Consider the following 15,619-nt stretch of genomic DNA (forward strand, 5'->3'; position numbering starts at 1 on the left):
AACAAAGGCATACTCTCCACTGAATGGTAAGCAGACAGGAAGCAAACATTCAAACATGTGACTATCTTACATTATTACATTGAAGAGTTCACTCAGGAAAGTAAGGTGTTTTAAGAAAGTATAAGAGGGGAACCTAACTTAGGTGAAAGTCTCAGGAAGCTCTCTCTGGAGAAATAACATTTGTAATAAGAAGGGATGAATTAAAGTTAACCACATGATAATTAGGGAGAACATTATACATACCATCAGTCAAAGGGTATACTTTGACTTTTTATACACATATAATCCCTGTTACATCCATATAACTTGCCCAGGTAATTAGTGTTTATTTTTTATTCCTTCAGAATTACACATAAAGTACACAGAATAAGAAAGTCTCTGAAATCTCAGTAACTTACAGTTCATCTAGGTCAGAGATCTTTGCTTACAGCCTGAATCTGATCCCCACAAGTATTTTGTTTAGCTCACACAATGTCAAATATGTTTTGGAATTATTTTCCACCTAATTTTAAATTAGGGAAATTTCACATTAAAAGCTATATTTACAGCTTCTCAACAACAGATCTGGTGACACTGGAACAGAATTACCACACGGTAACGTGGACTTCTGAAAGCCTGTGAAGCACCTTTGTGCAAATTAGAAGATATCCTTTCCTCAGAACTCTCCCCAGAAAATATCTACATCTGTGATATGAATGACACATCCTCTGAAGTAGTGTCCTTGTGCAGTGGACAACCTTCATAACTGTCCTCTGATGGAACAGTCTGCAGGAGCTGAGGAGTGGCTATCCCTTGACAAAGGAATGAACTCTCAATGTTCCACAGCCCTCACTATTCCCCACTGTCTGGGTCCTGGCCCACTTCGCTCACTGACATTACCTGCCCCCTGAAGGTGTTTAGGTTCGGACCCTTTACCTTCTCATTCTACAGTAATCTGCAGAGGTGATGGGATTCACCCAAGATCACTTAGTGAGTTAGCAGCAAGCCAACTTTGAATCAACCAGGCCTTGAATCTCTTGTCCCTCCAGAGCAAGACTCTTCCTGCCATGTTGGCTGCCTCCATCAGCAGATGATCCAAAGTCACTGGATTGTCTCTAGTTTAAGTGATTTTGGAAGTTGCAGATCAGTGATGTTCAGGGTAATTTATGGCTCTTAAAAGAGGGACTGAGCCATATGCAAGCAAGCTGAAAATTCAATTGCTTCTGCAGCTGCAGAAGGCTAATTTCTACATTGATATTTGGCAAAACTACCAACTAGAAAATACCACTCAATTCATATTTTTAAATATTATTATATTAAATGAAATTACACATATTATTTATATACTGAATGCAGTCCTAACATCAAATATGGTTCTTATTTTGGTTGGTATCTTGCTGGAGGGAGCATATTTCTACTTCATCCAGATATAGGGCCCTCTCTCCTCATATTCCTGTCCACCTGCAACCAGATGTTTTATCAAATCAAAGTTGAAATATAAATGACACTTGGTATCCAACATTTTTCATTTAATTCAGAATTTATATGGGGTGTAAGTAGAAGAATTATATGGAGGGTTTTTTCAAAATCCAATGTCCAGCCACACCCCAGTCTAACTGAGGCAAAATCTTCTTGGGAGGGAACTGGATATCTATATTTTCAGCTTTTACATGTTCAATGCACACCCTGAATAAGAACTACTGAGCATTAATCATGTGGCATATGTATTTTTCTAATTGTTAGAGCATCTTTAAAAAAATCCATTTTTATGGGGCATGGCCAAGATGGCAGAGTAGGAAGACCCCAATTCCACCTACTCTCATGGGCAAACTAAATTATAGCTATTTACAGAGCAATTATCAATGAGAATGACATGAAGACTAGCAGAAAATATTTTGATAGGCTAATAATTAAAGATATTAATTAAAAGAGGATCTACAATGAGATAGGTTGGAGGGGCAGAAATATTATAGTCAAGATCCATACCCCTGTATAGGCAACCCACAAACAGGATTATAATTCTAACTGCAGAGGTTCCCCCCAAGAGTGAGGAGTCGAAACTCCGCATTGGGGTCCTCAGTCCAGAGACCCTGCGCAGGGAAGATGATCCCCCAAAACATTTGACTTGGCAAGCCAGTGGATCTAACTTTCATGAGAGACAGAAGGCTGTAGGAAACAGAAACTCCACACTTAAGGACACACACAGAATATTACATGCTCGGAGACCCAGGGCAGAAGCAGTCATTTGAAATTACCTGGGTCAGACTCATCACAGTAGGCCAACATCACCCTGATACTAAAATCAAATGAAGATATCACACAAAAAAGAAAATTACAGGCTGATATCACTAACAAACATAGATGCAAATTCCTCAACAAGCTATTAGCAGATTGAATTCAACTATGCAGTAAAAGGAACATATAACATGATCAAGCAGAATTTATGGCAGGCATGCAGAGATAGTTCAATATCTGAAAATCAATCAATATTAAATACCACACCAACAAATTGAAGAATAAAAATCACAGGATAATCACAATAGATGTAGAAAAAGCTTTTGACAAAATTTGACCATTTATGATAAAAACTCTCAAAAAACAGATGTAGAGGGAACAAACCTCAACATAATATAGGCCATCTATGACAAGCCCACAGATAACATCACACTCAATAATGAAAAGCTGAAGGCATTTCCTCTTGTCAGAAACAGGCCAAGGATGCCCACCCTCACCACTTTTATTCAGCTTAGTACTGGAGGTCTTAGCCACAGAAATTTGACAACAAAAAGAAATAAAAGGAATCCAGATTTCCTTTTGTTCCTGTTTGCAGATGGCATGATACTATATATAGAAAATCCTAAAGCTACCACTGAAAAAACATTCGAACTCATCAATGAATTCAGTAATGATTCAGGATACAAAATTAATATACAGAAATCTGCTATGTTTCTATACACTGACAATGAACTATCAGAAAGAGAAATTTAGAAAACAATTCCATTCACAATCACATCAAAAAGAATAAAATACCTAAGAAATAAATCTAACCAAAGAGATAAAACACTTGTACTCAAAAAGCTATAAGACACTGACCAAAGAAATTAATGATGACACAAACAAATGGAAAGATACACTGTGCTCATGGATTAGAGGAACTGATATTGTTAAATTGACCCTACTACCCAAGACAGTCTACAGATTCAATACAATTCCTATAAAAATGCCCATGGAATCTTTCACAGAACTAGAACTATTTGTATGGAGACACAGAAGAACCAGAATAGCCAAAACAATATTGAGAAAGAAGAACAAATCTGAAGGTATCATGTTTCCTGATTTCAAACTCTCGTACAAAACTACAGTAATCAAAACAATATTATCCTGGCACAAAAAAGGACACACAGATCAATGGAACAGAGGAGTGAGTCCCGAGTGAACTCACACACATCCGGTCCATTAATCTAGGGCTTCCCAGGTGGCACCAGTGGCACAGAACCTGCCTGCCGATGCAGGAGACATAAGAAACACAGTTCGAATCTCTGGGTCGGGAGGATACCCTGGAGGAGGGCATGGCAACCCACTCCAGTGTTCTTGCCTGGAGAATCCCAAGGACAAGCGAGCCTGGTGGGCTATAGTCCATAGGGTCGCAAAGAGTCAGACACGACTGAAGCGACTAGGCACACAGCACACAATCTAGCACAAAGTAAGAATACACGCTGACGGTAGAGACAGCCTCTCCAATAAACGGTGCTGGGGAAACTGCAACATGCAAAATAATCAAACAGGATGACTTTCTCACACCATAATCAAAAATAAATTCAAAATGTATTAAAGACTTAAATGTAGGACCCCAAATCATAAAACTTACAGAAGAAAACATAGGTAGTACATTCTTTGACTTTGGTCTTAGTAATGTTTTTTGGATCTATCTCCCCAGGTAAGGGAAACAAAAGCCAAAACAAACAAATGAGGTTACATCAAACTAAAAAGGTTTTATACAGCAAAGGAAACTATCAACAAAACAAAAAGTCCACCTGCTAAATGGGAGAAGATATTTGCAAATGATATATATGATAAGAGGCTAATATCCAAAATACACAAAGAACTCACAGAACTCAACATCAAAAAAAAAAAAACAACTTGATTTTAAAATGGGCAGAGGACTTGAGCAGACATTTTTTCCAAAGAAGATATACAAAGGCCAGCAGGCATATGAAAATACGTCACTAATCATCAGGGAAATGAAAATCAAAACCACAACGAGGTATCACCTCACACCTGTCAGAATGGCTAATGGCTATTATAAAAAAGACAACAAACGGTGAGGGTGTGGAGGAAAGGGAACCCTCGGCACTGTTGGTGGGAATGTAAATTTGGTGCAGCTACTATGCAATACACTATGGAGAATCCTCAAAAAATTAAAAATAGAACTGCCATATGATCCAGAAATTTTACTCCTGGCAATTTGTCCGAAGGAGACATAAACACTAATTTGAAATGTTTCTTGCAGAATTATTTACAATAGGTAAAATACAGAAGCAGCCTAAGTGCCATCAAAAGACAAATGGACATTGAAGATATGGTATATATACACATATGTATATGTGTGTGTGTGTATATATATATATGCTTAGCCATAAGGAAGAATGAGATCTTGCTGTTTTTGACAATATGAATGGACCTAGCAGTTATTATGCTAAGCAAAATAAGTCAAAGAAAGATAATTATCGTATGATTCCCCTTATACAAAACAAATGAAAAAACAAAACAGAAACATAATCATAGATACAGAGAACAAACAGGTGGTTGTCAAGGAGTGGGGGTTGGGTAGAAGAGAAAAATAGGGGAGGGAGATTAAGAAATGCAAACTTCAGTTGTAAAACAATGAGTTGTGGATGTAAAATATCCAGCATGGGGGATATAGCAAATATATGTGCTACTGTATATTGAGAGATGGTAACTAGGTTTATCATGGTGATTTTTTGGAAACATATAGATCACCATGTTATATAATAGGAACTAACAGAGAGTTGTAGGGCAATTACACTTCAAAAACAAACAAGCAAGCAAGGTTGTGCTGTGTTCAGCAGTGTATGACTCTGCAACCCCATGGACTATAGCCCTCAGGGCTCCTCTGTCCATGGAATTGTCCAGACAAGAATACTGGAGTGGGTTGCCATTTCCTCCTCCAGGGGATCTTCCTGACCCAAGGATCAAACTCGTGTCTCTTCCATCTCCTGCATTAGCAAGCAGATTCTTTACCAACTGCACTACATAGGAAGCCCAAACAAGCAAATAAACTAAAAAACTCATAAAAAAAAACAGATTATATTTTTGGTTACTAGAGGCAGGGATGGGGAAGGTGAAATTGTATGAAATGTTGTCAAAAGGTACAAATTTCCCATCATCAGATAAATAAATACTAGAGATGCAATGTACAACATAATAAATATAATTAACACTGCATGCATGCGTGCTAAGTCACTTCAGCCATGACCAACTTTTTGCGACCCTGTGGATTGTAGCCCACCAGGCTCCTCTGTCTATGAGATTCTCCAGACAAGAATACTGGAGTAGGTTGCCATTTCCTCCTCCAGGGCATTGTCCCAACCTAGGGACTGAACCTGGGTCTCTTACATCTCCTGTATTGACAGGCAGGTTCTTTACCACTAGGGCCACCAGAGAAGCCCCGTAATTAACACGTATGTTATATATGAAGGGCTTCCCAGGTGGCTCAGCAAATCTACCTGCCAAGCAGGAAACGTGGGTTTGATCCCTGCTTCAGGAAGATCCACTGGAGAAGGAAATGGCCACCCACTCCTGTATTCTTGCCTTGTTGTTCAGTCTACTCAGTCGCGTGCCACTCTTTGCAACTCCATGGACTGCAGCATGCCGGGCTTCCCTGTCCTTCACCATCTCCCAAACTTGCTCAAACTCATGTCCGTTGAGTCAGTGATGCCTTCCAACCATCTCATCCTTTATCATCCCCTTCTCCTCCTGCCTTCAATCTTTCCCAGCATCAGGGTCTTTTCCAGTGAATCAGTTCTTTGCATCAGGTGGCCAAAGCATAGGAGCTTCAGCTTCAACATCTGTCCTTCGAATGAATATTCAGGACTGATTTCCTTTAGGATTGACTGGTTGGGTCTCCTTGCAGTCCAAGGTACTCTCAAGAGTCTTCTCCAACACCACAGTTCAAAAACATCAATTCTTCGGCACTCAGCCTTTTTTATGGTCCAATTCTTACATCCATACATGACTACTGGAAAAACCATAGCCTTGACTTATCAGACCTTTGTCGGCAAAGTAATGTCTCTGCTTTTTATACACTGTCTAGTTTTGTCATAGCTTTTCTTTCAAGGAGCAAGCGTCTTTTAATTTCATGGCTTCAGTCACCAGCTGCAGTGATTTTGGAGCCCAAGAAAATAAAGTCTGTCACTGTTTCCATTGTTCCCCCATCTATTTGCCATCAACTGATGGGACCAGATACCATGGTCTTGGTTTTTTCAATGTTGAGTTTTAAGCCAGCTTTTTTACTCTCCTTTTTCACCTTCATCAAGAGGCTCTTTAGTTCCTCTTCGCTTTCTGCCATAAGGGTGGTGTCATCTGCATGTCTGAGGTAATTGATATTTCTCCTGGCAATCTTGATTCCAGCTTGTGCTTCATCCAGCTGGCATTTTGCATGATGAACTCTGCATATAAGTTAAATAAGCAGGGTGACAATATACAGCCTTGATGTACTCCTTTCCCAATTTTGAACCAGCCGGTTGTCCCTTGTCCAGTTCTAACTGTTGCTTCTTGACCTGCGTACAGGTTTCTCAGGAAATTCTTGCCTGGGAAATGTTATGTATGAAAGTTGTTAAGAGAGTAAATCCTAAAAGTTTCATCACAAGGGGAAAAAAAGTTTACTATTTCCTTAATTTTATATCTGTGAGATGATGACTGTTCACTAAAATTGTGGTAATCATTTCATGATAAATGTAAGTCACATCATTATTCTGTAACCTTAAATTTATACAGTGCATATGTGCTTTTATTGATACTTGTAAAAACTGTTTCTGGCTTCTGAATTTGCAGAAGATCAACTGGATCAAAGGCGGTGCCCTATTTACATTACTGTCTTTTTGTTCTACAAACTCACTTCTGGAAGATCACATCACTTCTTCAACAATACAGGTACATGTATTTCACAGACACTTCTGCTTTTTCATCATTCCAAAAGCATGAATGACATCACCAGATGGTCAACACCGAAATCAGATTGATTATATTCTTTGCAGCCAAAGATGGAGAAACTCTATACAGTCAACAAAAACAAGACCAGGAGCTGACTGTGGCTCAGATCATGAACTCCTTATTGCCAAATTCAGACTTAAATTAAAGAAAGTAGGGAAAACCACTAGACCATTCAGGTATGACCTAAATCAAATCCCTTATGATTATGCAGTGAAAGTGAGAAATAAATTTAAGGGACTAGATCTGATAGAGTGCTTGATGAACTATGGACGGATGTTCGTGACATTGTACAGGAGACAGGGATCAAGACCATCCCAATGGAAAAGAAATGCAAAAGAGCAAAATGGCTGTCTGAGGAAGGCTTACAAATAGCTGTGGAAAGAAGCAAAAAGCAAAGGAGAAAAGGAAAGATATAAGCATCCGAATGCAGCATTCCAAAGAATAGCAAGAAGAGATAAGAAAGCCTTCCTCAGTGATCAATGCAAAGAAATAGAGGAAAACAACAGAATGGGGAAGACTAGAGATCTCGTCAAGAAAACTAGAGATACCAAGGGAACATTTCATGCAAAGATGGGCTCGATAAAGGACAGAAATGGTATGGACCTAACAGAAGCAGAAGATATTAAGAAGAGGTGGCAAGAATACACAGAAGAACTGTACAAAAAGATCTTCACAACCCAGATAATCACGATGGTGTGATCACTCACCTAGAGCCAGACATCCTGGAATGTGAAATCAGGTGGGCCTTAGAAAGCATCACTATGAACAAAGCTAGTGGTGGTAATGGAATTCCAGTTGAGCTATTTCAAATCCTAAAAGATGGTGCTGTGAAAGTGCTGCACTCAATATGCCAGCAAATTTGGAAAACTCAGCAGTGGCCCCAGGACTGGAAAAGGTCAGTTTTCATTCCAGTCCCAAAGAAAGGCAATGCCAAAGAATGCTCAAACTACTGCACAATTACACTCATCTCACACGCTAGTAAAGTAATGCTCAAAATTCTCCTAGCCAGGCTTCAGCAATACATGAACCGTGAACTTCCAGATGTTCAAGCTGGTTTTAGAAAAGGCAGAGGAACCAGAGATCAAATTGCCAACATCCACTGGGTCATGGTAAAAGCAAGAGAGTTCCAGAAAAACATCTATTTCTTCTTTATTGACTATGCCAAAGCCTTTGACTGTGTGGATCACGACAAACTGTGGAAAATTATTCAAGGGAGAGGAATACCAGAACACCTGACCTGCCTCTTGAGAAACCTGTATGCAGGTCAGGAAGCAACAGTTAGAACTGGACATGGAACAACAGACCGGTTCCAAATAGGAAAAGGAGTACGTCAAGGCTGTATATTGTCACCCTGCTTATTTAACTTCTATGCAGAGTACATCATGAGAAACGCTGGGCTGAAAGAAGCATAAGCTGGAATCAAGATTGCCGGGAGAAATATCAATAACCTCAGATATGCAGATGACACCACCCTTATGGCAGAAAGTGAAGAGAAACTCAAAAGCCTCTTGATGAAAGCGAAAGTGGAAAGTGAAAAAGTTGGCTTAAAGCTCAACATACAGAAGACAAAGATCATGGCATCTGGTCCCATCACTTCATGGGAAATAGATGGGGAAACAGTGGAAACAGTGTCAGACTTTATTTTTGGGGGCTCCACAATCACTGCAGATGGTGATTGCAGCCATGAAATTAAAAGACGCTTACTCGTCTTTTCTTGGAAGAAAAGTTATAACCAACCTATATAGCATATTCAAAAGCAGAGACATTCCTTTGCCAACAAAGGTCTGTCTAGTCAAGGCTATGGTTTTCCTGTGGTCATGTATGGATGTGAGAGTTGGACTGTGAAGAAAGCTGAGCGCCGAAGAATTGATGCTTTTGAAGTGTGGTGTTGGAGAAGACTCTTGAGAGTCCCTTGGACTGCAAGGAGATCCAACCAGTCCATTCTGAAGGAGATCAGCCCTGGGATTTCTTTGGAAGGAATGATGCTAAAGCTGAAACTCCAATACTTTGGCCACCTCATGTGAAGAATTGACTCATTGGAAAAGACTCTGATGCTGGGAGGGATTGGGGGCAGGAGGAGAAGGGGACAACAGAGGATGAAATGGCTGAATGGCATCACTGACTCAATGAATGTGAGTCTGAGTGAACCCCGGGAGTTGGTGATGGACAGGGAAGCCTGGCGTGCTGCAATTCATGGGGTCACAAAGAGTCGGACACACTGAGCGACTGAACTAAACTGAAAAGCATGAAGTATTAATTACTTTCTTGTTGCAAACTTTAAAACTTTTTTATTTACAGAGAAATCCTTTATTTTTTTTCAGACAATCTTGAATTGAATTACTAAATCAAACCCAGTCTTCACCTGTGAATTTCTTCTCATCCAGCAGAGGGCAGCAATGTAAAGGGGGGAAATTTTTCCCTTCCCTCAGGGGTCCTGGGATGCAGGTGCTGTGATATGCTAGAGCTTAGAAGGAAATGGCAACCCACTCCAGTGTTCTTGCCTTGAGAATCCCAGGGACAGGGGAGCCTGGTGGGCTGCCATCTATGGGGTCTCACAGAGTCAGACACAACTGAAGCGACTTAGCAGCAGCAGCAGCAGCAAAAGGAAAAGAAAACCATACAAAACAGTTAAGTTGCAAACCAACACCAGTAATCATTGTCTCTTTTCTCTGCAATATTTGGAAAGGGGAGAAGTGTAGTTCATTACCTCAAGGGCAGGAATGGACACACAGATGTAGAGAACGGACAGTGGGGGAAGGGGAGGGGAGGAAAGTGCAGAGAGTGGCGTCGACATATATACACTGCGAGCGGGAAGCTGCTGTGTGGCACAGGGGGCTCAGCTCAGTGCTGAGATGGCCCAGGGGAGAGGGTGGGGCGGAAGGCTCAAGAGGGCGGGGACATATGTGTACATACAGCAGATTTACGTTGTTGTACGACAGAAACTAACACAACATTGTAAAGCAATTATACTCCAATTAAAAAAAAAAGTCTGACTGGAATGACTCACAGGCAGAAGAGTTTGGGGCCAGCGATCTTTTCCTTTCCTGTTTTTTCTAGTTTTCCATCAATCCCTCGGGGCCTCATACGGGTCAGAAGCAGTTCCTTCCCCGGCGGATCCTGTTCTTTCTACTCCTCCCTCAGCGGCCCTTTGCACCGTGGTGGACCTTTCTGCCTGACCCCCCAAAGCCCGATCCTTCTCCCTGTCAGCCTCTGGTCTTGGCCACAAGTCACGGGTTTCCCCTCCTGGCAGAGGTGGGGTTCAGGACCTAGACCTGGGAAGCTGCCCTGCCTGGGCGACCACTGCCCTAAGACAGATCCAGTGCACCATAGCCCTGTGCTCTGCTAGTTTGTAAGTGTGCACCTCATTTTATCCCCTGGGAAGGCAGGCGTGGGGAGGAAAAAATCTAACTTGTCATTTGATTGTGTTCAAATACAAGGGAATTCCTGGGCAAAGAGATTGCTATGCTATATGGATGGACTGAGTCTTAAATTTGGACCAGAATGAATGGGGGGATAAAGGCCAGCAAAGGTGTGTAGAAGCTCGGCCATAAATGTGCAGGACAGGGCGAGAGTCAGCCCAGTGTGCAGCATGGTGAGTATTATGGTTGCTGGAGTACAACTTTGAGGCTTAGAGAACAGTTTTTATACCTTGACCTGTAGGAAATAGATCTCTTTGTTCACAGTGGGATGATTGATAAAAGGTGAATTTACCTACCTATCCATTCATTCATCCATTATCTATCATCTATATCTATCTATCAGGCTTCCTTGCTGGCTCAAATGGTAAAGAATCTGCCTGAAATGTGGGAGACAATGTGTGAGTTCAATCCCTGGGTTGGGAAGATCCCCTGGAGAAGGGAATAGCAACCCATTCCAGTATTCTTGCCTGGGGAATTCCATGGACAGAGGAGCCTGGTAGGCTACAGTCTATGGGGTCACAAAGAGTCGGACACGACTGAGTGACTAACACATACACACACACATCTATCTATCATCTATGTATCTGAGCCCCTTTTTAGACATACCTCATTTTATTGTCGGAGAAGGCAATGGCACCCCACTCCAGTACTCTTGCCTGGAAAATCCCATGGACGGAGGAGCCTGGTAAGCTGCAGTCCATGGGATTGCTAAGAGTCGGACACGACTGAGCGACTTCACTTTAACTCATTGGAGAAGGAAATGGCAACCCACTCCAGTGTTCTTGCCTGGAGAATCTCAGGGACAGGGGAGCCTGGTGGGCTGCCATCTCTGGGGTCGCACAGAGTCGGACACGACTGAAGTGACTTAGCAGCAGCAGCAGCAGCAGATCAAACCAGTGACAACATTCCCTTAAGCCAAAATCTAATCTAGTGCATGACCCTGACTTCCTTTAATTCTGTGAAGGCTGAGACAGGTGAGGAAGCTGCAGAATAAAAGTGTGAAGCTAGCAGAGCTTGGTTCATAAGGTTTAAGGAAAGAAACTGTCACCATAACATAGAAGAACAAAGAAGTGCCAAGAAACTGCAGCAAGTCAGCCAGATTATCTAGCTAAAATGATTAGCAAAGGCAGCTGCGCTAATGACAGACTTTGAATATAAACAGCCTTCTATTAGAAGAAGATCCAGCTAGGATTTTCACAGCTAGAGAGGAGAAGTGAATATCTGGCTTCAAAACTTCAGAGGACAGGCCGACTCTGTTGTTAGGGGCTAATGCAGCTGCTGACTTTCAGTTGAGTCAATGCTCATTTACCATTCTGAAAATCCTAGGACACTTAGAAGAATTATTCTAAATCTACTCTGTTTGTGCTCTGTAAATGGAACCACAAAGCCTGGATGACAATACATTTGTTTCCAACATGGTTTGCCAAAAATTTTAAGCCCACTGTTCAGACCTAGTGCTCAGGGAAAAGAAGGATTCCTTTCAAAATATTACTGCTCAAAAGCTCTATTTTCATGCTACTTAAACATCCGTTCTGCAGTCCGTGGATCAAGGGCTAGTTTAAACTTTCAAGTCATGTTATTTAAGAAATACATTTCATTCAGGTTATAGACAATACAGGTAGTGATTCCTCTGATGGACCAGGGCAAAGGAAATTGAAAACCTTCTGGAAAGGATTCATCATTCTAGATGCCATTAAGAACATTCATGATTCATGTGAAGAAGCCCAAATGTCAATATTAACAATAGTTTAGAAAAAGTTGATTCCAGCTTTCATGGATGACTTTGAAGGGTTTAAGACTTCAGTGGAGGAACTAACTGCAGATATGATGGAAATAGCAAGAGAGCTAGAATTAGAAGTGGAACCTCATGAAGGGACTGAATTGCTGCCATCTCATGATAAAACTTTTTTAAATTGGAGGATAATTGCTTTACAATATTGTATTTGTCTATGCCATACATCAACATGAATCAGCCATAGGTATACACAAGTCCCCTCTCTCTTAAGCCTCCTTCCCACCTCCCACCCCCATCCAACCCCTCTTGGTTGTCACAGAGCACCGGGTTTAGGCTCGCTGTGTCACTCAGCAAATTCCCACTGGCTACCCATTTAACATATGGCAAAGTATATGTTTTCATGATAAAACTTCAACAGCTGAGGAGTTGCTTCTAATGATGAGCAAAGAAAGCGACTACTTTAGATGAAATCTATTCCTGGTGAAGATGTTGTGAAGATTGTTAGTTCAGTTCAGTTCAGTTCAGTCACTCAGTCGTGTCCGACTCTGCGACCCCATGAACCACAGCACACCAAGCCTCCCTGTCCATCACCAACTCCTGGAGTCCACCCAAATCCATGTCTATTGTGTCAGTGATGCCATCCAACCATCTCCTCCTCTGTCATCCCCTTCTCCTCCTGCCCCCAATCCCTCCCAGCATCAGGGTCTTTTCAAATGAGTCAGCTGTCCTCATCAGGTGGCCAAAGTATTGGAGTTTCAGCTTCAACATCAGCCTCTCAAATGAATACCCAGGAGTAATCACCTTTAGGATGGACTGGTTGGATCTCCTTGCAGTTCAAGGGACTCTCAAGCGTCTTCTCCAACACCACAGTACAAAAGCATCAATTCTTTGGCGCTCAGCTTTCTTCACTGTCCAACTCTCACATCCATACATGACCACAGGAAAAACCATAGCCTTGACTAGACGGACCTTTGTTGGCAAAGTAATGTCTCTGCTTTTTAATATGCTGTCTAGGTTGGTCGTAACTTTCCTTCCAAGGAGCAAGCATCTTTTAATTTCGTGGCTGCAATCACCATCTGCAGTGATTTTGGAGCCCAGAAAAATAAAGTCAGCCACTGTTTCCTCCGTTTCCCCATCTATTTGCCATGAAGTGATGGGACCGGATGCCATGATCTTAGTTTTCTGAATGTTGAGCTTTAAGCCAACTTTTTCACTCTCCTCTTTCACTTTCATCAAGAGACTCTTTAGTTCTTCTTCACTTTCTGCCATAAGGGTGGTGTCATCTGCATATCTGAAGTTATTGGTATTTCTCCCAGCAATCTTGATTCCAGCTTATGCTTCTTCCAGCCCAGCGTTTCTCATGATGTACTCTGCATGTAAGTTAAATAAGCAGGGTGACAGTATACAACCTTGACATACTCCTATTTGGAACCAGTCTGTTGTTCCATGTCCAGTTCTAACTGTTGCTTCCTGACCTGCATACACATTTCTCAAGAGGCAGGTCAGGTGGTCTGGTATTCCCATCTCTTGAATAATTTTCCACAGTTTGTCATGATCCACACAGTCAAAGGCTTTGGCATAGTCAATAAAGAAGAAATAGATGTTTTTCTGGAACTCTCTTGCTTTTACCATGATCCAGCAGATGTTGACAATTTGATCTCTGGTTCCTCTGCCTTTTCTAAAACCAGCTTGAACATCTGGAAGTTCACGGTTCATGTATTGCTGAAGGCTGGCTAGGAGAATTTTGAGCATTACTTTACTAGCGTGTGAGATGAGTGTAATTGTGCAGTAGTTTGAGCATTCTTTGGCATTGCCTTTCTTTGGGATTGAAATGAAACTGATCTTTTCCAGTCCTGTGGCCATTGCTGAGTTTTCCAAATTTGCTGGCATATTGAGTGCAGCACTTTCACAGCATCCTCTTTTAGGATTTGAAATAGCTCAACTGGAATTCCATCACCACCACTAGCTTTGTTCATAGTGATGCTTCCTAAGGCCCACTTGACTTCACATTCCAGGATGTCCACCTCTAGGTGAGTGTGAGTGATCACACTTTCGTAATTATCTGGGTTGTGAAGATCTTTTTTGTACAGTTCTTCTGTGTATTCTTGCTACCTCTTCTTCATATCTTCTGCTTCTGTTAGGTCCATACCATTTCTGTCCTTTATTGAGCCCATCTTTGCATGAAACGTTCTCTTGGTATCTCTAATTTTCTTGAAGAGATCTCTAGTCATTCCCATTCTATTGTTTTCCTCTGTTTCTTTGCATTGATCATTGAGGAAGGCTTTCTTATCTCTCCTTGCTATTCTTTGGAACTCTGCATTCAGATGCTTATATCTTTCCTTTTTTCCTTTGCCTTTTGCCTCTCTTCTTTTCAGAGCTATTTGTAAGGCCTCCCCAGACAGCCATTTTGCTTTTTTGCATTTCTTTTTCTTGGAGATGGTCTTGCTCCCTGTCTCCTATACAATGTCACGAACCTCCGTCCATAGTTCATCAGGCACTCTGTCTAGCAGATCTAGTTAAAATAACTAGATTTAACTTTATTATTAAAACAACAATAAAGATTTAGGATATTACATAAACTTCATTGGTAAAGCAACAGCAGGATTTGGGAGAATTTGACTCCACTTTTGAAAGGAGTCCTACTGCCATCAAATCGCATTGCATGCTACAGAGAAATCATTCATGAAAGGAAGAGCCAGTCACTGCACAGACTTCACTGTTATCTTTAAAAATTGCCACAGTCACCCCAACGTTCAGCAACCAACACCCTGATCAGTCAGCAGCTATCAACATCAAGGTAAGACCCTCTACCAGCAAAAAGATTATGACTTGCTGAAGGCTCAGATGATGGTTAGCACAATTTTTAGCAAAAAAAGTTTTTTTAAATTAAGGTATGAGTATTGATTTTTTAAAAACATAATGCTATTGAATTCTTAATAGACTATTATGAAAGAAAGAAAGTGAAGTCGCTTAGTTGTGTCCGACTCTTTGCGACCCCATGGACTGTAGCCTACCAGGCTTCTCCATCCATGGGGTTTTCCAGGCAAGAATACTGGAGTGGGGTGCCATTGCCTTCTCCAGAGGATCTTCCCAACCCAGGTATTGAACCCAGGTCTCCCGAATTGTAGGCAGACTCTTTACCATCTGAGCCACTTGGGAAGTCCTAATAGACTGTTATAGGGTGCAAATATAACTTTTATATGCGCTGGGAAAACAAAAAACTCAGAAATTACCCATCTCCTTACTTTCAGTT

This window comes from Bos javanicus, chromosome 18, assembly GCF_032452875.1.
Source record: "Bos javanicus breed banteng chromosome 18, ARS-OSU_banteng_1.0, whole genome shotgun sequence".
Taxonomy (NCBI): Eukaryota; Metazoa; Chordata; class Mammalia; order Artiodactyla; family Bovidae; genus Bos; species Bos javanicus.